The sequence below is a fragment of the Antedon mediterranea genome, chromosome 9 (assembly GCF_964355755.1).
Source record: "Antedon mediterranea chromosome 9, ecAntMedi1.1, whole genome shotgun sequence".
NCBI lineage: Eukaryota > Metazoa > Echinodermata > Crinoidea > Comatulida > Antedonidae > Antedon > Antedon mediterranea.
Window position 1 is genome coordinate 6,357,595 of NC_092678.1, and position 22,995 is coordinate 6,380,589.

The 22,995-nt window shown below is 31.7% G+C and overlaps 1 long non-coding RNA gene across 1 annotated transcript in view; it reads left to right on the forward strand.

The window, feature by feature from the left end:
- Nucleotides 1–253: 253 nt before the first annotated feature.
- LOC140059482 (uncharacterized) overlaps nt 254–22,995 on the forward strand; it is a 51,547-nt gene continuing 28,805 nt past the window's right edge. The window contains exon 1 of the long non-coding RNA XR_011847201.1: nt 254–388. This is a non-coding gene — a long non-coding RNA (uncharacterized lncRNA). The remainder of the gene's footprint in view (nt 389–22,995) is intronic.

Here is a 22,995-nt window from a genome sequence, read left to right on the forward strand (position 1 = left end):
AACATCCAGTTTTATAGAAGTTATACTAAAGCCTTGTCTACCCTATCAAACTTTATGTGACCAAAAAAATGTGCCCATATATGGATGTGATGATGTCATATCACCATATTTGGCCATATCACTACCATATTTAGACACATCAAACTAGTTTGATACTGTAGTTATTAAACCATGTGTCTGCTGCCCTCAATAGTGATATCAGATTGTTGAGTTAATGAGTAACCAAGCAAGGCTTGTCAAAGACACAGTTGGAGTTGGCCAGAACACAACACGTTGGAATTTACATCTCTTTGAACAATATACTGTGACAATACGACCGGTACTGTGTATTATATTATTAGGATCATTTCATTTTGGATACATTTTAAGGATATTTCTGTCTTGTCAGGTAAGTGTTATTTGAACGTGTTTTTTGAACATTGATAATTCAGTGGTGTTGGATGAATGGTTTTAATATATTCTATAGGATGGAGAATATTATTCATGTACACGTTGAAATGCTAATGAGAGGAAAATGAAGCAATAGTGCCAGTCAGTGCTGTGTTACTATTGAACATAGCAATGTACTATTGAACATAGCAATGTACTATTGAACATAGCAATGTACTATTGAACATAGATATGTACTATTGAACATAGCAATAAACCACTAGGAATGTTAATAGATGGAGTAGTGAGAAATAATGAAAAAGGGTTGTTGACCTGATGGTCAGAGTGTTACATTAGTATATAACAATGTACTGTTAAACATAGCATGTAGTAATATATTATTGAACATACTGTAGGTGATGTTCAATACTATTTAACACAAACATAGTGATGTTTTATTCAACATATAGTGATATTACTGAACATAGTCACAGTGATCTTGAACATAATGATGTATATTATTGAACATAGTAATGTATTTTAATTGATCATAGTGATGTATTGAACATAGTGATGTATTGAACATACAGTAGTGATGTAGTGAACATAGTGATGTATTGAACATAGTGATGTATTGAACATAGTGATGACCTCTCTGTTCAATATTTGTAATTTATAATTTAATTAGGCTGTTTTTAGTTATAGGTAAATTATATAGTGCTTCAGTACAATGACCCATCTACATTAATATTGCGGATACATTTCTATTCTTTACAATACAGTTGGCAGTCAGCAATTTTGAAGGCTATAGTGTTATATTAAAATAGTTTTATAGTTAATATTACCGTATACTGTTAATAATAATATGTTGGTTTTTATAAAGCCGGTATTAGACTTTACAATACAGTGGCAGTCAGGAATTTTGAAATAGGAGGCTAGTGTTATATTAAAATAGTTTTATAGTTAATATTATACTGTTAATAATAATATGTTGGTTTTTATAAAGCTAAAACTCGACAGCTTTTTTAGTTTTATCTTTTTTATAAACATCATATCAGGAGTTTTGTTACTATTCTTTTGATTCAAGGTCCAAACTTATATTGGATTGTGTTAATATTACACAGGCTTTTTTAATACACCCTTACAAATGTATACAACCTCTAGCAGATGACATTAATATATACTAATAATACTGTTAGCTCTGATATTAAAACAAAACCCTTCATATATTGAACCTTCTAATCTTGTAGCTTAAAACCCTATACAAAGTATGGTAATAATATTGTAAAATCCTTCGATTATTATCATAAACTTGTGTATATAATCAACAACAAGTTTGTCGTCATTACTATCTAATGGATGTTTTCATTACAAATATAAAAACTGTCCAATACCTCATTAAATATTCTCCAATTTTTTTTCTGTTTATAATGGAGAGGATGATGATTGAAGAAATAATTATGCTCTTGCGTTAATTTCTTTTCCATGGCAACTAATAACGTGCTGTCTTTCTATCGTATTTTCTGTCTCTGTATATTGATTAATAAACATGTTGTTTTAACAATATCGTATTGATGAATACGGTAATAATGTTGTAATATTCTAATACAAATACAATTATAATACACTTAAAAGTAGCCTTGTGAAATATATTCTTGTAAATTTGTTTTTTATTTTATACCACATTTCTGTGTAATTGTTTTTACCACTGTTTATGTCAAAACTGGATATTTCTCACAGGGGGTAGCCAAAAAAATGAAATTGTTTATAAAGTGAGCCACCGAAGGTCGTTCAACTTTTGTGTCATAAGCCCATGGGGCAGTATTATGTCTCTAGTGTGCATTATTATACTGTATACAATGATTTTAATGACATACAGTACAGTTTGTGGTATTTAGGTAATGAAAATCTATGTATAAGCAGTGAGAAATTATGTGGGAGTTTGTCCAAAATGCGCTCAAGCATAAAGTCCACTAATTGGTTATGAGGTATGAATATTTCACTATCATGGTAAGGAAAATATGCAAAAAGAGCACCTCATTATATACATCCTTATTCAAGGGACACCCCTAGGGCACACCCCTATTCAAGGGACACCCCTATGGCACACACCTGTTCAAGGGAAACCCCTAGGGCACACACCTGTTCAGGGGACACCCCTATGGCACACCCCTATTCAAGGGACACCGAATCGATCTATATCGATTTGTTATAATATAACTTAGGCCATCCACTATTCAGCGAACACCTATATTTTCATGAAGATCAAAAGGTGTCTAATAATATTATAATAATATTTATTCATGACATCATAACTCATAACTTTATTTATATTCATATCAATATAAATTTATTATTTCCAGTCTACATTTTCCAAACAGGCAATAATAATTTAATATTCAAACAGGGGTGTGTTTAGTACCTTTGTTGGATGTCCTGTACAAATGTTTACGACCAAAGTACACAATAGTTTGATTTACCTTTAAATATAAATAACAATGTGTTAGATTGTTAAGTAATCTGATTGTAATCAATTTTGTATTCTTTATACATTGATACCTGGCACTGGCAGTAAAGGTATACATACTTACATTTTAATTACTTAAAAGAGAAAACTTTATTTCTATAAAAAAGCACTGAATTTTTCTTCCTTTATTCGATAATATTGATAATAGAAATAATATTTGTTTGCCAAATTTGGAGTACAGTACAATTGAAACAAGTTAATTAAATGAATAAGACAATCATAACAAATGAACTATATTAATTTAAATTAACATAGTAAAACTGTATTCTTGCCATTTTACTATAAACTTAACCAATAAAAAAAAAACAATACTGCATTTAACATTGACATTTCCAATTATTTTGGGTCTGGGTTTGTTAAATTTTACTATTAATAATCGGATAATAACGCAATATATGATGACATATTCACGTCTACTGTAGTACTTAACTATATTTAAAAATGCGTCCTAGTCGCCAACTAAACATTGCATTTTAAACCTACTGTAGTACCAATTGTACTTAACCAATTAAATATATAAGATTTAGAATTTAATTTGTTAAGAAAAATATAATAGGTACTGTATGGGTATATTAATCATACAGCGACTGATTATTATTATTAATATCTTAAAAAATTTACCGGAGAAATTATTGCTATTTTTAATTTGTATACAATAATTAAATTAATATACATAAAATTTAAATATAACGCTAAAGCTCAGTTTACACTATCATTCAAACTAGTTTGACAAAAAAGTGTGATGAGCTCAAATATGGTAGTGATATACTCAAATATGGTAGTGTTATGACATCATCGTGTCCATATATGGGTACATTACAGCTAGTTTGATAGTGTAGACAGAGCTCTAGTAATATCTGAATATGTTGAGATTTGTCATTACCAATTTATTGGATCTAGCCTAATCCTCAATTATAACTTTAACCAGTAATGATATGCAATATTTTGTAGTATTAGTTGAGAAAACAAATTAACGTTTATAATTGGATTGGGCTGCACTTACTGATGTCTGGGTATCAATATAATTAAATAATATATACTAAATGTTAAGGTGTGTTAATATGGCTGTACATAATGGTAAAATGTATCTTGTTTCTTATTCCATTTCGACATGAAAACATGTTCATACAATTTATTCTAAGGTGTTAAATTAAAAAAAAGTTAAATAATTGATTAAAAAATATTCAAAATACATGAATCAAAAAAATATTGATATAAATAGCATTTATAGAAATTTAGTTATTTGTCATACTGTAGTAACAGCAATATAGGAAGCTATTTATTTAACTATCAATGGTTTCATCAGACAAATTTGCATAATAATTATATGCATGAGTGACTTCAATAGACCCATGAGTCATTTGGTCCTCAGTAGTCTAAATAGCCAGGTAAACACATTATCAATAAAATGTATACCTCTTTATTATTAATGCATCCGACACTACAGTCAAATAAAACAATAATACCACCTGCATGTCCTTGCTCACCTGTGAAGGAACCAGCCTACTGACACCTGAATATTCCAGGTGTCATATTATACTCCCATTATTATTGGTTCTGTTGATTAATTTCTATTAGCATAGCATACTGTTTGACCCAGTTCAGTTGTAATTGATTTTATTTAATTGATATGGATGAGACGTTCTATAGTATGTTAAATAGCACAGTAATTGTATACTGCAATACATGTCCTGCCGTTTTCGTCTTGTAATAGTGGTGTTCCAACCTTGTAAGAATTTCTGGTACTTACTATAATGATATGAACTAAAATGATCAGAATACAACTGATTCTCTGTGCTACTGTAATCTAAAGTCATCAGTATCATAGGCAAATACTGTGATACAGCATCTCATGTGTTGCACATGTATCATAGACCCTAACCTATAACACTTGCATGATATAGGCACCACATGTGATATACATGTGATGCTGTATTATGGCATTTGCTATGATACTGAGCAAATATGTATGTCTGATAAGTAAGCATGTTATTGTTACCAATTCTATAGTGCCAATAGTATTACAGTAAAATATTAAAATGTTCTTATTGGAAACTGTACCAGCTCCTCGATAATGTGTCTTCGAATTAAACTTATTGTATTATTTATTGACAACATTGTTTAAATATTAATTTTGTTGCTCATTCATTGCAAAATATAATCCTGTCTAAATGACGTCTGTACCTAGTCATGTTAATAATAGTGCTACAGTATGTACACACAGCACCCCCACCATCTTGTACTCTAGACTCTGTTTAACCCAGTATAATTGATTTTATTTAACAGTATTTATTTAGTGTCATCGATAAGAGACAGTGTTCTCGCTACGCAGCATGGCAAGCTAGCCCCCGGCTGTTTGGGCAATGGGTTTTAGGCTTAAGGGCTAGATGAATGAAATAGCCCTCACATCATGTTCAGATAATATAGGCATTTGTCATCGATTAGTGACGCAAGATTATTAGTGATGTATTACAAGTATATTTGAATGAAGTGTTCTTACAGTTTAGAATGTTGTTCTTGCTAAGGTTAGAATAATATGTGAAAAGATCAAAATGATATGGAGTACTTTAATGTTATTTCAGTCTAAGTAAGTCGTGTATGTTAAAAGATGTTGTATGGCATAATTTTAATGAATGTGTTTAATAATAATTCAGTAACAAGTATTGGAAGTTGTATAGCTTGCACAAGGAATTAGTTTTGTTTATAAAGCTCTGTCTACACTATTAAACTTTATGTGACAAAAAATGGGATGTGCCCATGTATGGACATATGTCATATCATTACCATAGTTGGGCATATCACTACCATATTTGGGCTCATCACACTTTTTTTGTCAAACTAGTTTGATAGTGTAGACAGAGATTAACACACCTAAGTGAAAAGTTATTCCATATATAGGATACATGTGTGATACATTTTTTTGGAAGTTTGCACTATAGGCCTATAAATGTTTTATTATGATTGTAAAATCTGTAAAAATAGTTTGTAAAACGTTTTAAATTTAATTCATAATTTATTCAATATAGGTAATAATTGTTATAATAAATAGAACCTACAATATTTATAAATAATGAAATTTAAACAGTAAATTTTTAAAATCCTAATTGCGGTTCTTGGCCTGGAATTTTTTAAAAGATAATTAATAACCGCAACAAAAATTCTGCTCAGTTGGTGTCCAGTGCTTTAAGTATGCACTCTACAAAACTGCTATCAATTATGTGGAGTTGAATCGCAAAGTTCATTTTTGTTAAAACATTAAAAACGAAGGAGAAAGCGAAAGTGCATTATATATTATCCACTTTTATCTTATAAGTTATAATGTTAAATTACCTTGCCAAGTGTAGTAATATATCTTCGGCAGAAATACCTGTTCACTTATTTCTCAAGTGTTAGCATTTGGTATTTTATTTCATCAAGTAAATGTAATGATCCTCTCGTGGAATTGTCAGATGCGACAGGTTTTGGAAAATTCGGATTGTAGTAAAGTTTATTATTACATGTCCGTAAGAAGACTTGATAAATTAAGACGTTTCAAATTATTTATTATTAGTAGAGAAATCATCGGTAAGCTTGGCGGCATGTGGTGGTTAATAAACTAGTTGATTATATATTTGCAGCTAATTCTGCTGTATCTCCACATTTTATGGTAATATTTATGCAGTATTATAGGAAAATTCCATGATACAGCATGGTATATCACATATGATGCCTGTATCATGTTAAGTAATGTACAGTATCTTCACATGATAATTATTATTCAGTATCATTCATAGGCAAATTCTATAATGCAGGCATCACGTGGAGCTATGTTACAGCTTTGACATGTTATCCAGTATTGTAGGCAAATTCCATGATACAGCATGTATTACATATGATACCTGTATCATGTTAAGTCATGTATCTTCACATTGATAATTATTAAGTATCTTCCATAATTTTCATAATACAGCGTCTCATGTGTTGCCTGTATTATATTGTTATTGAAGGCTAATACAGCAATCACATTAATTTGATCCGATTTATATCCGCATAGATAATTTTGAAAAGACATTTTTTGCATGCAGATTTCATCAGACTACAGTTCTGGTGGTAGAACAAGTATTGTTGTATTTGGACTGTAAACTGTAGGTCCAGAATACACTGTTTGCCTGTGTGCACTTTAAAGAACCTAGTTCATCATTCAAGACAGTAAGCTCAGAGGATGAGCATCTTTGTCATTTGACCCCTGATATCCTAGAGTCTCTGATGTTGTCTTGACTACGCAGCCACCGTTCAGAAGCTCTTTCAACTTAATATAATTGCATAACAAATACCACGTAGTGATGTTCTTAAAGTGACCAGGTTTCACCTGTTGAAAACAATTGCTCATCTGCACTTCCTGTACAGGTATAATAAAAATCATGTGTTATGTTTTCGTCACCGTTATGAATAAGCAAAGGAAATGTTTGTTTATGCGCTGTTGCCGTGTGATGCGGCATCCATAGAATGTGAAAGTTGAAGTTTGTTTTCTTGTTTGAGTGTAATACTCGAAATACATGACGTGTTTCATAACTAAAATTTATCAACAACATTTCCACTCTATTTATACAATACAAGAATGTTCCTTAGTATAATATTTATTTTCACCTATCGTCACCTTGTTGGAAATTCCTGTAAACCTGAAAAAACAGAATTTAAACAATAATAAACCAGGCTGATTCAGGAAGAAGCCATAGGGTTGTTGCGTACTGTGTACAAACTTGAAATTGTGGAGGGGGGGGGGGAGACGGGGCGAATGGCAAAAGGCTTCCTACATTTTTTCAGAGTTTCATCAGATAATCTGTATTGTTTTGACAATTCTTTTAACATGACCACTATGCTGATTTTGCCATTTGCCCCCTAACTGGTGACTACTTTATAAAATAATTAAATGTGCACCTTAAAAATAGTAAAATCACCCTTGAATTGAACCCCTTGGGGCCTCTGTTCCCTGGTCTAAGTCAACAATTATTAACACCTATGTTCAGAAATCATGGATCAAAACCAAATTGTTTAATTAACCATACAGTAATATGATAATAATAATAATACCTATTTGTGAATAAATTTGATTATTAAGATCCAAAACGGTTGGAACTAGCCAAAATGGATGAATTTGCATTTTTACAATTCAAATAAAAATATGTTCCAGCAGATTTTTCCAGAACTTTTTAAACTAGCCAATGCGGTAGTTACTTTGACTAAAAAAGTTTAGCATTGTGCTTTACTATTGATATAAATAGATGTGAAACAACATGGCATTTTTAACTGTAGTTGGTGACATTTGTTGTCAATGTTGTTGAATATATCAATTGCTCACAGTTGTATGCATACATTCACTGTCAAGACATTTCCAAATACTCACTATCAAAGCATGAATCTTTCAACACATATATTTATCAACAGATCTCAGCTGATAAACAACACAAACCTAAAGTCATCACAGTGCAGGCCTTCCAGCTGTCTGGATTAGATAGAGATTATCCATGTTCTCACCTCAACTGTTTTCCACACGGAATCTTATATCTTTCAACATAACCATAAATGGTCATAACAATATCCTAATGGAAACCATTTATCATATTTGTCAGTAGTTCAATATTGTAAAAATCCTATATTACATCGGATTATCCTATTATGGTCATATGCTTTCCATATTTGGTAATCAAGTTTGTCCATATTTGGTAATTAGGTTTTGATGAATCATTTTGATTGGTTTTTGATTACTTGAATGAAATAACTGCTGTGACAAATAGTGTGATTTGTAGCTACCATTATCAGTTGGCACTGTGTTCTGAATAGTTATGTTTTATCCTATGATTAAAGTTAAACAAATCATTCTTAATACGTTACAACTAATTTACTATTCAGAAACACACCATTTCTAAACATTTTCCAAATCTAGAAAACTATTTTAAAATTGTTTATATTGAAAATGACCTTGCAATATTAAAATACCTGTATCTTTTACACACAAAAAACTGTACTTTGATAGAGTTGTACAAATCATACCTATGTCTATTCCATGCTCAATTAATCGGTAATTGCCGCCACTTTGATACTCGCAGTATTGCACAAGTTACATGCTTCAATGGATTTTAGTCTAGGTTGCTTCACGCCATAAGTAGACTCTTTCTTTATGATAAATTTTTAATGACACAATAATATTAATAATAATAATGATCATTGTATTCATAATTTATCAAAATTAGATTAGATGATGCATAATAATTAGATGGTATATTTTTGTTTATTTGTAAACTGATTTAATAATGTGGTAGGCTTACGGTCATCTTGTACAGTAGTATACAACAGCCATGTCAATGTGCCACATCAGGTCATAAAGACTAGAGTGGGCCTTGCCATATGTGTATTATGTGTGCAACGTGACTCTACAGCTCACTTATGTCGGTTGGTTGGTAAACACTAACTTGAGCACACGACTGCAGTCATGTATGGCCTTGTTAAATGCTGTTTAACAATCATAATAGGAAGCAAATTCTGAAGACTGAAGAGACTTGACTGATGATATATGTACTTCTTCTTCCAGATTTGGCAGTCAACTGCAGGACATCCCTCCTCCAAAGCTCTCCATTTACTTCTCTCTTTTGCTATTATCAACTATTGTTTTTATATTTCCTCAGGTCATCTCTCCATCTCATTTTGGGTTTGCCTCTTTTCTTTTCCCTATATCCGGGTTGCCAAACCGTATTCCTGATTGTCCAGCTTTTGTCATGGAGTTTTGCAACTGTCCTCCCCACCTATGTACTACTTTCATTTAAATATTTACTATAAATAACATCTAATAATGTCTTATATTTAAAAAGTGTTATGTGGACATCATAGTCACTACTATATTTGGGCATGTCACCACCATATTTGGGCACATCACACTGTTTTGTCAAACTAGTTTGATAGTGTGGACAGAGCTTAATACAAATGTTTCTAAGCACTTAACATACTATATTTGGGCATGTCACCACCATATTTGGGCACATCACACTGTTTTGTCAAACTAGTTTGATAGTGTGGACAGAGCTTAATACAAATGTTTCTAAGGGCCTGTTTCTGCTGAGCAGAAATAATCGATTATTAACCGTTTATTTTTTTAATCGATTATTTTTGGGCAGCAGAAACGGCGCAAAATAAAATAACCGATTAAAAATAACCGATTAAAAACACTCAATCCATTGCGTGTTTTAATCGATTATTTCTTGTTTTAACCGATTATTGCGGAGCAGTTTTGAGCTGCAACACAAATAGCGATTATTGACCTCACTTTGACCTCTAGAGTATGACAAACTTCACTTCACAAAGCATGCTGTTTATTTGCGCGATATCGACGACGATCAGCAAAACCACGATCGGGATGTAGACCGAATAACAATCAAATGTTAAACATTTGATTTTTATTATTTTGTGGGGGAGAATTATACCGAGAGACCCGTTACATACCACCAGTCCAGGCTAACGATGTTTTACATGTCATTTTTTAGGCCTGTTGTCTGTTGACTTGTTTCGGTAGAAATATATAGCCTATAGGCCTTAGCAGGCCGAAGGTAGAACCAACGAACGGCGAAACGAACTTTTTTCGCCGACGTGTCCTTATTAATATAACATCATTATTCTGTTGTATGTGGTACGGTAGTAGGCCTAGATGTTTATTTTACAAATAATATAGCTTTAGGTAAGAGTAATTTTTAATCCTACATGTGAGAGCATAGAGATATTATATGGTGAGAGTTTTAGGCAGCGATAGGAAGGATGTAAACAAACCAACTCTCATCGGCCTTTCATAACTTGAACTGCGCTGTGGGTGGAATGATGACGTGATTTTAAAAACCGATTACCTGAATAACCGATTAAAGTCGTAGCAATTTTCAATTGCAACGCGATTATTTTTGTGGTTTGCGGTGACTGGAAAAAATCGATTATTTTGATTTTTTCAGCAGAAACAGACCCTAAGCACTTAACATACTATATTTGGGCATGTCACCACCATATTTGGGCACATCACACTGTTTTGTCAAACTAGTTTGATAGTGTGGACAGAGATTAATACAAATGTTTCTAAGCACTTAACATACAATAGGTAAGGGTCATGAAATACTCTAAAAATTACCACAACAAAATTTAAAAATAAAAAGCATTTTCATTACTTTGTAGTTTGTTTTTAAATACAATATTTAATACTTTAACAGCCAATTCCCTTAAATTATATTACTACTGTATTTACTTTCTCTGACATTTCAATGTTGTTTTTTATTTATGTACAGCAACTGGTGATGATAAAATGTAATGGCGAATTTACAGTCTGAATGTATTGCGTTAGCTGTCAACTCGTGTGCACTTTAAAGAACCTAGTACATCTTTCGAGACGAGTAGGGGGTTACCCCGGTGTATTAGTACATCACAGCCACTGATCACCAACTGGGCCCTCTGGGAGATCAGTCTTTGACTGAAGAGGTCACCCAGTATAAAGATAAAACAAACAAACAAACAAACAAACAAACTTCCGATACAATTTGATTCTTAAAACTAAAGATCCGTCTACACTATCAAACTTTATGACCAAAAAATGTGATATGCCCATGGACACAATGATGTCATATCACTACCATATTTGGGCACATCACAATTTTTTGGTCAAACTAGTTTTATTAATGTACCCCTAAAATGCTTCCAAATTATAGATGAAACAATACTGTACTGTAAAAACTGAAGTTGTTTTAGAATATAAAGATCAAAGTGTCATTCAACTCCATTGCTTTATCATTTTCTAGACTATTATTTCTATCATCAAACAATGTACATTAACCTCTAGGGGCAGTTGAGTTAAAGAAACCGAAAATCAAATGTAGGTTTTGTTATACAAAACAAATATTGAGTTTATTTTACTGTAGGTTTTTTTTTATTTAATAGTTTTCATTGCTTTGTGGTTCACAATAGATTTCCTGTGGGTAGGGTTATAATTGAATAACTTTACAATACTTTGCAACTTCTGGTCGACTGTTTCTGATCTTCTGACATTAATGTGTGAGAAGCCATTTAAGGTGAATAATCACCATGGTGATGTAAACTAAACATTGGTAAATAATGTTATAAATATAATGTGGATTTTTTCAGGTTGATAAAAGGTAAAAATGTGTTTTGTTTTTAATGTAATTTTGCAATGTGTTTTTTAATAGGGACCATTTCAAAATTATTCTGCTGCAGTTACTGCAGTAATATTTTGTTTACTCTTTAACCTGTTTAAATACAATTATTTAGCAAGCTTTTTTGAGCAGTGACTGTATCATAAACTTACTACGTAATTCACAATTGAAATCATGTTATTTCTGTTTAAAAAAATAAATACTTCAGTAACTGCAGTAGAATTATTTTGACATGATTGAGATTCCTTATATATTAAAAAAAAAAAATCATGCAGAAAAACAATGGTTGTATTTGGCAACTGCAAGTATTATGCTTCGCACATTTATCACCATAGGAATTAGGAAATTCATACTCATCATAGTAGTAATAAAAATAAATGACAATCTATAAAATAAAGTTGTCTAATAATATAAACAAACAACCAGCAGCATAATAGAAATACATACAATTTAATTCATACATATACTTTAATTATCATAAATGTTTTATTGCTAATATTAACAACAATTCAAAGTTCAATAAACTATAATAACATAGCATGTATGTTTAGTTTACTACTACTAGTTAGTAGTGAGTTGAAAGAAAGGTTATGCAATGTTCTTGATGATGTTGTAAATATCTCATCTCATAATGAATGTAATAGTACCAGTTGATATTATTAATCTCTTCATTCAATACATCAAAACATAGGAAAACCACCAGAATCAAAGTAAACTATGACAAAGGGATTATTCCAGGATAGGTGTTATTGTTCAATGTACTAATTGATAACTTCCCTTCATGTGGCTAGGTAGGTAGGTAGGTAGGTGTCAATCACACTATCAATTGTTCAATCAATTAATCTGACAAAATAATCTGCTGTACTGGTTGGTCTAATTGGTCAATCAATTATTCTACCAACAATCTACCAATTGTCAAAACCAAGCTACAGTGTTCTACCATGGAAATTTCCTCAAACAATGCTAGCCTTTGTTCTTCATGACATGCTGCTAGACTACGCAGCTGTCAAGTCGCAAAGTCATTCTGTGCACGCTCAAAAACATGTTGTGGGCATGTGCAGAATGCCTGTTAGACGCAATAGCTATGTAGTCTAATCACAGGTTGTTTAAAACGGGAAGAAACTGGAAACCTAAATAAGTATTAATTCATTAGTCCTATTTGAAATTGGGAAATTTTTTTTTCATACATAAGTTGGGTACTCCTTATTGCTGACCTACTTCCTAATATAACTTAACTAGCCCTCTAGTAATCTCACTATAAAGTACAAAGAAGATTCGAACCCTATACACAAGTCCATAGTCTAATACATTCAACAACGAATTAGCGAATTGTAGTCCGTTCAATTCTTACGTCACACCTTATAGATGTGACTATGTAATGAATTATTCATGTTTACTTTGTGATGTTTCATGAGTGGTCCCCAATTTAAGCACGAAAAGAAATATCGCATCTAGGAGTGACCGATTTTGGGAAAGTTGACTTGGTAATAGTAGAGGCCAAATGTTATATGGTGTTTTCCCTATATTTTGTGCAACTTCAGTAAAGACTGTTTCTAATCAATTGCCAATAAGAAAGTTCCTGAACTCAATTGTAGTATTCAATAAGCTTATAGGAGAGGATGTCCGCACTTCTTCACCTCTTGAAATTCAAAAACATGTTTTCTGGAGGAAATACTTTGAGGCATTTCTTTAATAAAGCAACAGATAATTATTTCCAAATGTTTCTATCAAATGATATAAAAAACAGTGCATTGTGAATTATGTAATCGCATAGAGATAGAGATAATGTGTTAAGCTCTGTCTACACTATCAAACCACTTTGAAAAAAAAAGTGTGATGTGCCCAAATATGGTAGTGATATGCTTTAAATGGTAGTGATATGACATTACCATGTCCATGTATGAGCTCATCACATTTTTTGTCATATAAAGTTTGATAGTGTAGACTACCTTAAACTAGAAGTAAGAGAGTAAAAAACAATCACAGCTTAAAAACCAAGCTACCATTCAAAGAATACATTGTGTATTATGTTATTCATAGAGGTATTAATCTACTGGAATAAGTGTCCCCTAAATAGGCGTTGGCCTTAGAGATGAAACAGCAAAATATAAAACAAACGACCAAAAACTGATTTCTGTTGCTAATGTTTATCAAAATCCCCGCCTATTAACAAATAGCTCTAAAAAAAATGGACAGGAATATCACTTAAAATTCTTGTCAGTCTTCAACATTCAATAACCTGGCCATAGCATACTATGTTTGAAATGTCCTGTATTTAATTTGATGTGCAGCTTATAAGCTCAGATGATTTATATTCACTTGGCTTGAGAGACAATCTCCTCCATCATGTTTTATTAATAACTTTTGGCCTAGCGTTTCAGCTACATGTACAGATTATCTCAAGTTCAGAAAGTGAAGTTCTACGTGAAAAACTTTTAATAAAAAAATATATTCATTGAATGATAGATATGTTGGAATGCGCTTTATTGACAAAGAATGCTTATTGAAAATACATCGCATTCAGTAGGATTATGGACGAATGTTTTTAAGGATAGACTAATACTAATAGTAATTTTTATCTATTAAAATCATTTAGTAATATTAACAAGTAAACGTTTCAATCCAATTCACATGTATAGGGTGCGGACACCTCCAGTGGTTACCAGATACTTCCTTCTAAAGCTCTGTCTACACTATCAAAATTTATGTGACAAAAAAATGTGATGTGCTTATATTGACATGATGATGTGATATCACTACCATATTTAAGCATATCACTACCATATTTGGGCACATCACACTTTTTTTGTCAAATTAGTTTGATATTGTAGACAGAGCTTTATATAGCGAAAAGAGTTAGTCTGGGCTCCAGACGGAGTTTTTTCTTAATATTAGTAAAAATATGAATATTTTTGCACATATGGCGTTTCATACGTGTATTACTTGAGTTTGGATACTCCGTCTGGGGAAACACGCAAAAGTCACGTGGTTTGACACCAAGAATTCTTGGTGCATAGATTATCCGGTTGAATAGTTTCAGCTGCATGCGATTGGCTACTCACTCGTACACCGTTTTAATATTCATATTTCAGAATTTCAAAGACTCAACAACTAAGATGGTACGCATGCGCTATGTAACGTTTAGACAATGTGTACTTGGGTACATTGATGAAAGTTTCTGAAGGCTAGAAAGGATTTGATATGGATCATTTAATCAGGGAGATGTAAATTACATCTCCCTGATTTAATATTACGCGGAGATAATTTGATTTAATTCCCACCCAGACCCTGTCCTGTTCAATTCTGTGTAGTGGTGTATAGCCCTGTCTGTTGTGTGTGAATCCTGTTGTGTGCCGGTGGTGGTATTATGTAGAATGTAGGCCTACCTTATTGGCGTTTTATTTGGCAGGTCATACGTGCGAGTTGAGTAGGACCTACGAAGGAGGCCTAGGCTAAGGACTAAACAATTAATAAACAAAACAACTTGGCAATACGATTTCATATTTTAACAGTCTCGATCGTACATTCAGCACTGTACGTAGGCCTACTCAATCTTTTTCATTTTTAAACAAAATGATCATTGGTTGATTCGAAATCCATATTTACATACCGCCCGCCCCATATAGCCAAATACGGTATGATAACCTACGTCATTCTTATCGGATGTTTGCGGTCTGCAAATCGATTTCTATACGTGTTTCACAAGTCTGTATTTTCAGACAAAAATCGCGGTCGAAATAAAAACAAATAAATAAAAAAAAAAAACAATACAGACTTGGGGCAAGTCTACGAAAAGAGTGTGTGAAGATAGCTTGAATTGGATGATTTGTTTTGTATAGAATAGGTACAGTCAACTGTACAAAATACTCAACAAGAATGATCCTTGGAAGTTTATACAACAAACATCATTAGGGAATTCACTCATTGTGGAAATCTTTCCTTATTATATGTGAAGGCCTCTTGGGCTTTGAATTGAATATTGAATTTGATCTCATTTGGCAGGTAGATGTTCCATTTAAGCTGGCAGCATCCTCTCTGGAGACACGGTACAACAGGCTAGGTCTGGTTGTATTGTCAAAATGAAATCTACTTTTTGTCAAATTTAAACTGAAGTTGACAATTTATTATTGTATCGTTTTAACGATCAATATTTCTATTTGTTATACAGAGTACAATTCTTTTCTTTTACAATTAATTGCAGATTCTTTAACTTCATCAGCATTCATCTATAGTCTTTAGAAAGAGTTATTATTTTGATCTAACAAAGATTGTTGTTACATGGTAACCATAGCAACATATAGTCTTATAATCTTTAAGAATTGAGACAGATTGTATGGGATGATAAAACATTATCTTAAAAAGTAGATTATGTAAACAGAACAGTGAGACATTCTCACAAAAGCTAACAATCTGTTATGCAATAAATGTATTAAAGGTATTCTAATTAGTCTATAGTAATTAGAACATTGCTAACAGAATTGTGCAAATTTTACTTTAGTACTTCGGTATGCAATATTTCTTCTTAATAATAAAGCAAGCAGATTATTACCTTTGCCAAGGAGGTTATATTTTCACACCTGTATGTTTTTTAAAATAAGATACATTGCCCAATGGATAGAAATCATATTTCATAGAATATGATTCATAAGAATATAGTTTTCAGGCAAACTTTCCTAGCCCCTACTACCTCCGCTGAAGCTCTGTCTACACTATTATATCAAATCTTTTTGACAAAAACAATGTGTGATGTGCCCAAATATGGTAGTGATTTGACAAAATATGGACATAACGACGTAATACCACTGCCATATTTGGACATATCACTGCCATTAGCAGATAGTGTAGATAGAGCTTTATTTACACTTGTCTTGTGTGTATGCTATTACCATTACTACATTTAGGTTAAAATGTGTAATTGGCAACTGAATGAAAGGTTTTTGGTTGATATTCTGAGATTGGTTAGTTTCAAGGAATTGGCTCTGACCAATATTCTTATCATTTTATAATGCTCCCATCCTACAGTTTTTTTCCTTTCCATGCAGTTAGTAATTCAATTTGTATGTAACAATATCCTGGTTTGATCTCCTGGAATTGAAAACAGACAAAAACAACTAAGAGGAGATTCTGTAAATAGACAGTTAATCTAGCATTTCATTAACGATTCGTACATTGAACCAGTTTTGAAGAGATTTACAATTACGGTTAATGACTAACGCACACACCCACCCACGGTAAAGATCTGCTAGATTTGTTTTCATATTAAGATTTGCGTATAAAGCATAGCAATTTTCCAGTACATGATTTCACTGACTTTCACCAGGAACTATTTTTTCAATAATGCCTTAATAGTTGTAGAACACCTATGAAACCCTTTAATGAGCATAACCATAATCGTAAAACATATTTATCAATGTTTGTTTGAATTTTCCATTAGGATCCAGGATTAGGTGCGCTAGCATTTAATATATTAAAAGTCTAAAAAATATAGTTCATAATTTTATTTTAGCTGACAAAAGGCTAGAGTGTGTTCACCAAGCATTACCCCCTGTATCCTCCCCTGTTAGCATAGCATTTTTATAAAAGTTAAATTTATCTGACTATATAATAACATTACCTATTGAACGATTATAACAGCAAAATTTAATAGTTTCCATCGATATATTTAATATAAGAAATGCAGTATTAAACATTCTGAATAACAACAGTATTTTGCCATGTGTAGATATGTATATATCGTTTGTTTACAATATTTTCATAGTCCATAGATTGAGCATTGCTTTCTGATTGGTCAGTAATATGAATATGTTATTGTCTAAAATAGATTTTTATAAATAGGTATCGTAACTAAAAAAATGTAATTTATTAGAGTAAAATCTGTAAAAAATGTTAGTGCATTTTAATTTACGGAACACTACTGTACATACATACGGTAATAAAAAAAAAATACTGAAGCCACTAAAGTATGGCCTGAAAGCTCTGTGGTGCAGAGTATGATTCCTACCTTGATCCCATAGTTTTTTTAGTCATTTGGTAAAAATGTGATTATAATTGATATTTTTTATCTATCTATCTATCATATTTGATTGAACTTCATGTTATATTTTAAAGAAAAAATAAATAACATTGAAAAAGTTTTTTTCCAAATTCATCTTTCACTTTGATGTGTAAGGATTCATAGAATCCAATAATTCGTGGGAGGATTTTCCATTAGGCTTGAACAAGCATACTTAATTTCTTTAGGTGCTTGCGATCAATACGTAACGCAAAATTAATGTCGTTTGAGAATCCATCAGCACTCGTATTCCTTCGTGAAGATTCCAAATTTGCTAATTGCCGAGTGGTTTTTGAGTAATGAGAAACTGTCTACAAATTTATCGTTGTCGGTGGTTGAGCGGATAAAATTTCAAAGCAGAGTTTGGCGAAAATATGAATTATAGTAAATGTTTGAAGAGGTATAAGAATGAGGAGGATAGACTAGAGAAGAAAAGTGTTAGTGGCATATACAAATTATAATATATACAAAAAAAAAAAAAAAAACCAAAGAAAATAAAAATCTAGGTCAACTAATCCAATACATACGCCCCCAAGCAATAAGATACAAGGCCATCGTGTCGGGTTGCTTACCGTATATTGTACAGAATACGTACGACAATGATATCAATGGAATTGTGTCAAAATAAATGCAGAAAAACTATGATTTAATTAACACCTATGTACGACTTTTTATTATTGTGTGCCCATGTTTATTTCAGTTGCTATAAGTATGGTTAACTCTGTTCTTTGTTGAAATATACATTATCTGCCTTCGTTTTTATACCTTTCTGGATCATTAAAATTAATGTTATATTAATATATATTAGCGCTTTGTACTGTACAGAAAATAATTAACATCAAATGTTAGAAATGAAGAAAAACGAAATGTTTTCATGTGTTGAAAAGATCTCAATTGTGTCGCAGTTTAAATTCACTATTGCTGTAAACATATTCTTGATATGGGCATGACAAAATACAAATATATGTTATTTAAAATTTAAACTGAACAGGAAAATGTTAATTGTCATGCCCCGAGAAATGTTGCCGTGTTGAACGTTTCACGTCAACCATTACAGTTTATGCGATCAAATCATGTTTTGAAAACCGATGTGTGATATACAGCATGTTCTTTGTATACTATACTAATACTTTATTGTTAGTGACAATCCTAACAGTGTTTGTAACGAGTAACACCATCATCAACATTCAAATAGTGTCTTTGATGTCAACCGTGCAATCATCGCAGCAGATGCTACGTGATTTTTCTCATGCTGTTTTTGACGACGATACAAAGTCACGGTACTGCTTGATGAGAGCGTTGATTAACACAATTAGTGAAGATGTGCCGGTAGATAAAATCAGCAAACAACTAGATTGTTATTTTTTTTCTCTAGTTTAAAGTTGACCGGTGAATGCATTAGTTTATGTAGGACGAAGATCCATATATGCTTTAAGTTAATTATTGTGAGTTAATTATTCATATTATGGATGATAGATTTGTTTTCCATTTCTAATCTTATGCATATTTTATAAAGCATGTTGCTAATTTGCTATGTTAATATGTTAATATAATGAACTGGCAGTAAGTGCTGGTGTATTCAGTCAAAGTTTAATTAACAGCTTCTCCACCTAGTACCAGTTGCACCTCTATTAAAGGGACACCCAACAAAGTATACCCTTGATAGAGGCTGGCCTTAAATATATATTCCCTTTAACTAACTCTTTGATCATATTCAAAACCAGTTGATTTTTAATCAACATTTTTAATCATATTCCCTTTAATAGGTGTGTCTTCTTGGAGTTGTCCCAAATTTTAATATTTTATTGCAGATTTGCTCATATAATTGTATAACTGTAGTTTAGTGTAACACACAGGTACTGTTATAGCATGGCGAGAAGTCCATGGTTATAGCATGGCGAGAAGTCCATGGTTATAAATAATTTGTTGGTATCTCTAGGTAAACATGTAATTACAATTTGAACAATACAAACATTATACTTACATACTACTACCCTGCAATTAATTATATTGGAAAAGTCTAACATTAACAATAATCTATTGATATCTACTGCATATGATAATATTCAAGGAAATTAAAAAATGGAGAAGTATAAACAATAGTCTATAAACCTAACAATATTCCCAAGGCATTTTGTTTGTAGAAAATAGTATTCATTTCTGTGTCAACATCAACATTATACAATGAGCCAATTAGTGTGTAATGAGCTTTGTCATTTGCGGTACAAGTCAGCCACCGAGGCCCCAAGGAAAGCCATGGTAATCGCTTTCAACGCCATGTTTCTCACCAGGCCTAGAATGAAATATTTCACACCACTGAACATCTGTTCAGACCATGCTTTCATCAGCTGGATTGACAGCAACTAATTTTAAGGTACAGATTGATGAATATTTTCATAATAAATAATATATTTCATTAGCCTATTCAAAATCTTTGATTGTTGTTAAGCCATGGTTCCGAAAACAATAAATATCTGATTGATTGAACTCTCTGACCTTTTTTGTTATTCTTTTCTGTAGGCTAGTTTAGTTTTAGAAACAGGTAGGACAAATTGTTAACCCAAGGGGGGCAAACACTTCCTGTAGATGAATAGCGGCCTTACGGTGGTAATCTTTAGAATAAGCTAATTGCTCAGTACAAACTGAAGTCAAAAGTTTTGGTATGAATTACATCTTTAAACTAAATGGTGTGTAAACACACCCTTATTATAATCATGGACCTATAAGTGATAGGTCCATATATTATAATCAAGCATAAGTTTTGTAGAGTTACCCAACAGTCCAGTGGTTTTGAAATTTCTGTCGAAATATTTATATCAAAACATTGCTAAATGTTTCAAGAAACATTCCAAAATGTCTGGTTTTCTGGGAACCTGTTTCTGCCAAAAATAATGTTGATATTAAAGTAGGGAGGAATGGGCAAAAAATTCTTAGGTGAACTTTTATTTCAAACCATGAACCTAAAATTAATTAAAATTATTTTAAATATTTATGTTTATTGCAATGCAAAGAGTAAAAAATATAACATGACTTATCTTTTTTTTTAAAGTGTATACACATTAGTTAATTCAGGGAGATGTAAAATAAATTATTTTACATTTCCCTGGTCAATCCAGACACGACCAAAAGGCCTTTTGGGTAATAATAATAATAAGTTTATGTATTTTTCTTAGTAGTTCAATATCAATATGAATTTCCATTTTAAGTAGCAAAAATAACATAATTATACATTTCTTGAACTTTTGGTAGAATCACAATATTTTCAATACCATTATTAAAATACGGTATTTTGAAGATATGAATATAAAACAGATTTTGGATCATAAGGATCATTTAGTCCAGTTTCAGGAGAACAAACTGTAATATTTAGGCTACTGTTCATTACACTTGATTGTGTGCAGAGCTATAACGATGCCATCAGTTTGATTTTAGGATAATATAGGGACCTTCAAACATTATTTACCAATTTCACTGTATTGAAATCTGATATAGCTAAGTACTGCTAAGTACATAGCCTTGCACAAATATTGATATCAATTGAAAGCTAGCTTTCAGAGATTTCAAAATGTCAGAGGAGATTGCCGAATATTGGATTGCGTACCATAGTTACGTTGCCATGGACACTGATTGAGGGAATTATAGTATTTCAATTGGATGACTTGAGTGTTGCTTGTTGTAGAATTTCTTCTTTGCTACATTTGACATTGAGAAACAATACATTCTTGAAGGACATTTGTAGTTTGTTTTGAAATGTAAAGATATTTATAGTAGTAATTTTCTTTTATGATGAGATTTGAGAAAATAAATAAATACAAAAACATAATACAGTACTTGCAAGAACTATGTTCACTTTAATTAGATCAGCAAAACAGTTACTTATTAATGATAATAGAGAGGTTTTACAACCTTACTAATACGATAACGACAACGGATACGTCACGCACATGTATTCGTTTTTCGTAAGCCAGTAAAAATCTTTTTCGCATGGCAACGAAATATTGAGAGTGCCGTCCAATATATGACTGCGGTAAATTTGAGCGAAGCGCAGGTACGTGTTGCTTGGTGCTTGGCTGCCTAGGCCTAGCGTAACATCAAAGCGAGTGAAGACTTTAAAAACTGCTTTTTATCAAAATTGACCTGGCATTTTAGTAAATTACTTTAGTAAATTACTTTCAATAAAGGTATAATTATATTATAGTCATGAATCATTCCTGATTCAAATGCAAAATGTGCAAAACTATACTCGTTTTGTAGTTACGAATAAGACTGGTGATATTCATCAACACGAATACGCTTTACGAATATGAAATGGGGATCAGCTCAAAAGTTTCACAAATGTGTGACGTATCCGTTTTCGTTATCGTATTCGTAAGGTTGCGAAAACTCCCTATTGAGTAACTGTTTTGTTGATCCAATTAAAGTGAACATAAAGCTCTGTCTACACTATCAAAATGTGACGTGCCCATACATCACTAACATATTTGGGTATATCATTACCATATTTAGTCACATCATACTTTTTTTTGTCAAATTAGACATAAATGTATTAATCAAATATCCAGCCGTTACAGGAATATTAATTGTATGATAAATTAATCACAATAAATATAATATTAAAAAATATAATGATAAAAATCTACAAACATTAAAAGGTTAGAAATACCTGTACATAAAAAACAACATTGAAAGATTAAGTCAATTTAAACTTAAATAATTTTGTTGATTTAAAATGTTTGTAAAAATTAAATTTAATTTGAAGTTGACATATAAGAAAAATATTCATAGTTGTAGGCCTAGTGCTATAAATTCTCAAAAATTGTTTTTAAATGAAAAATTAAGAAAATGTGATTTATTCATTTTTAACTTGTGCATGT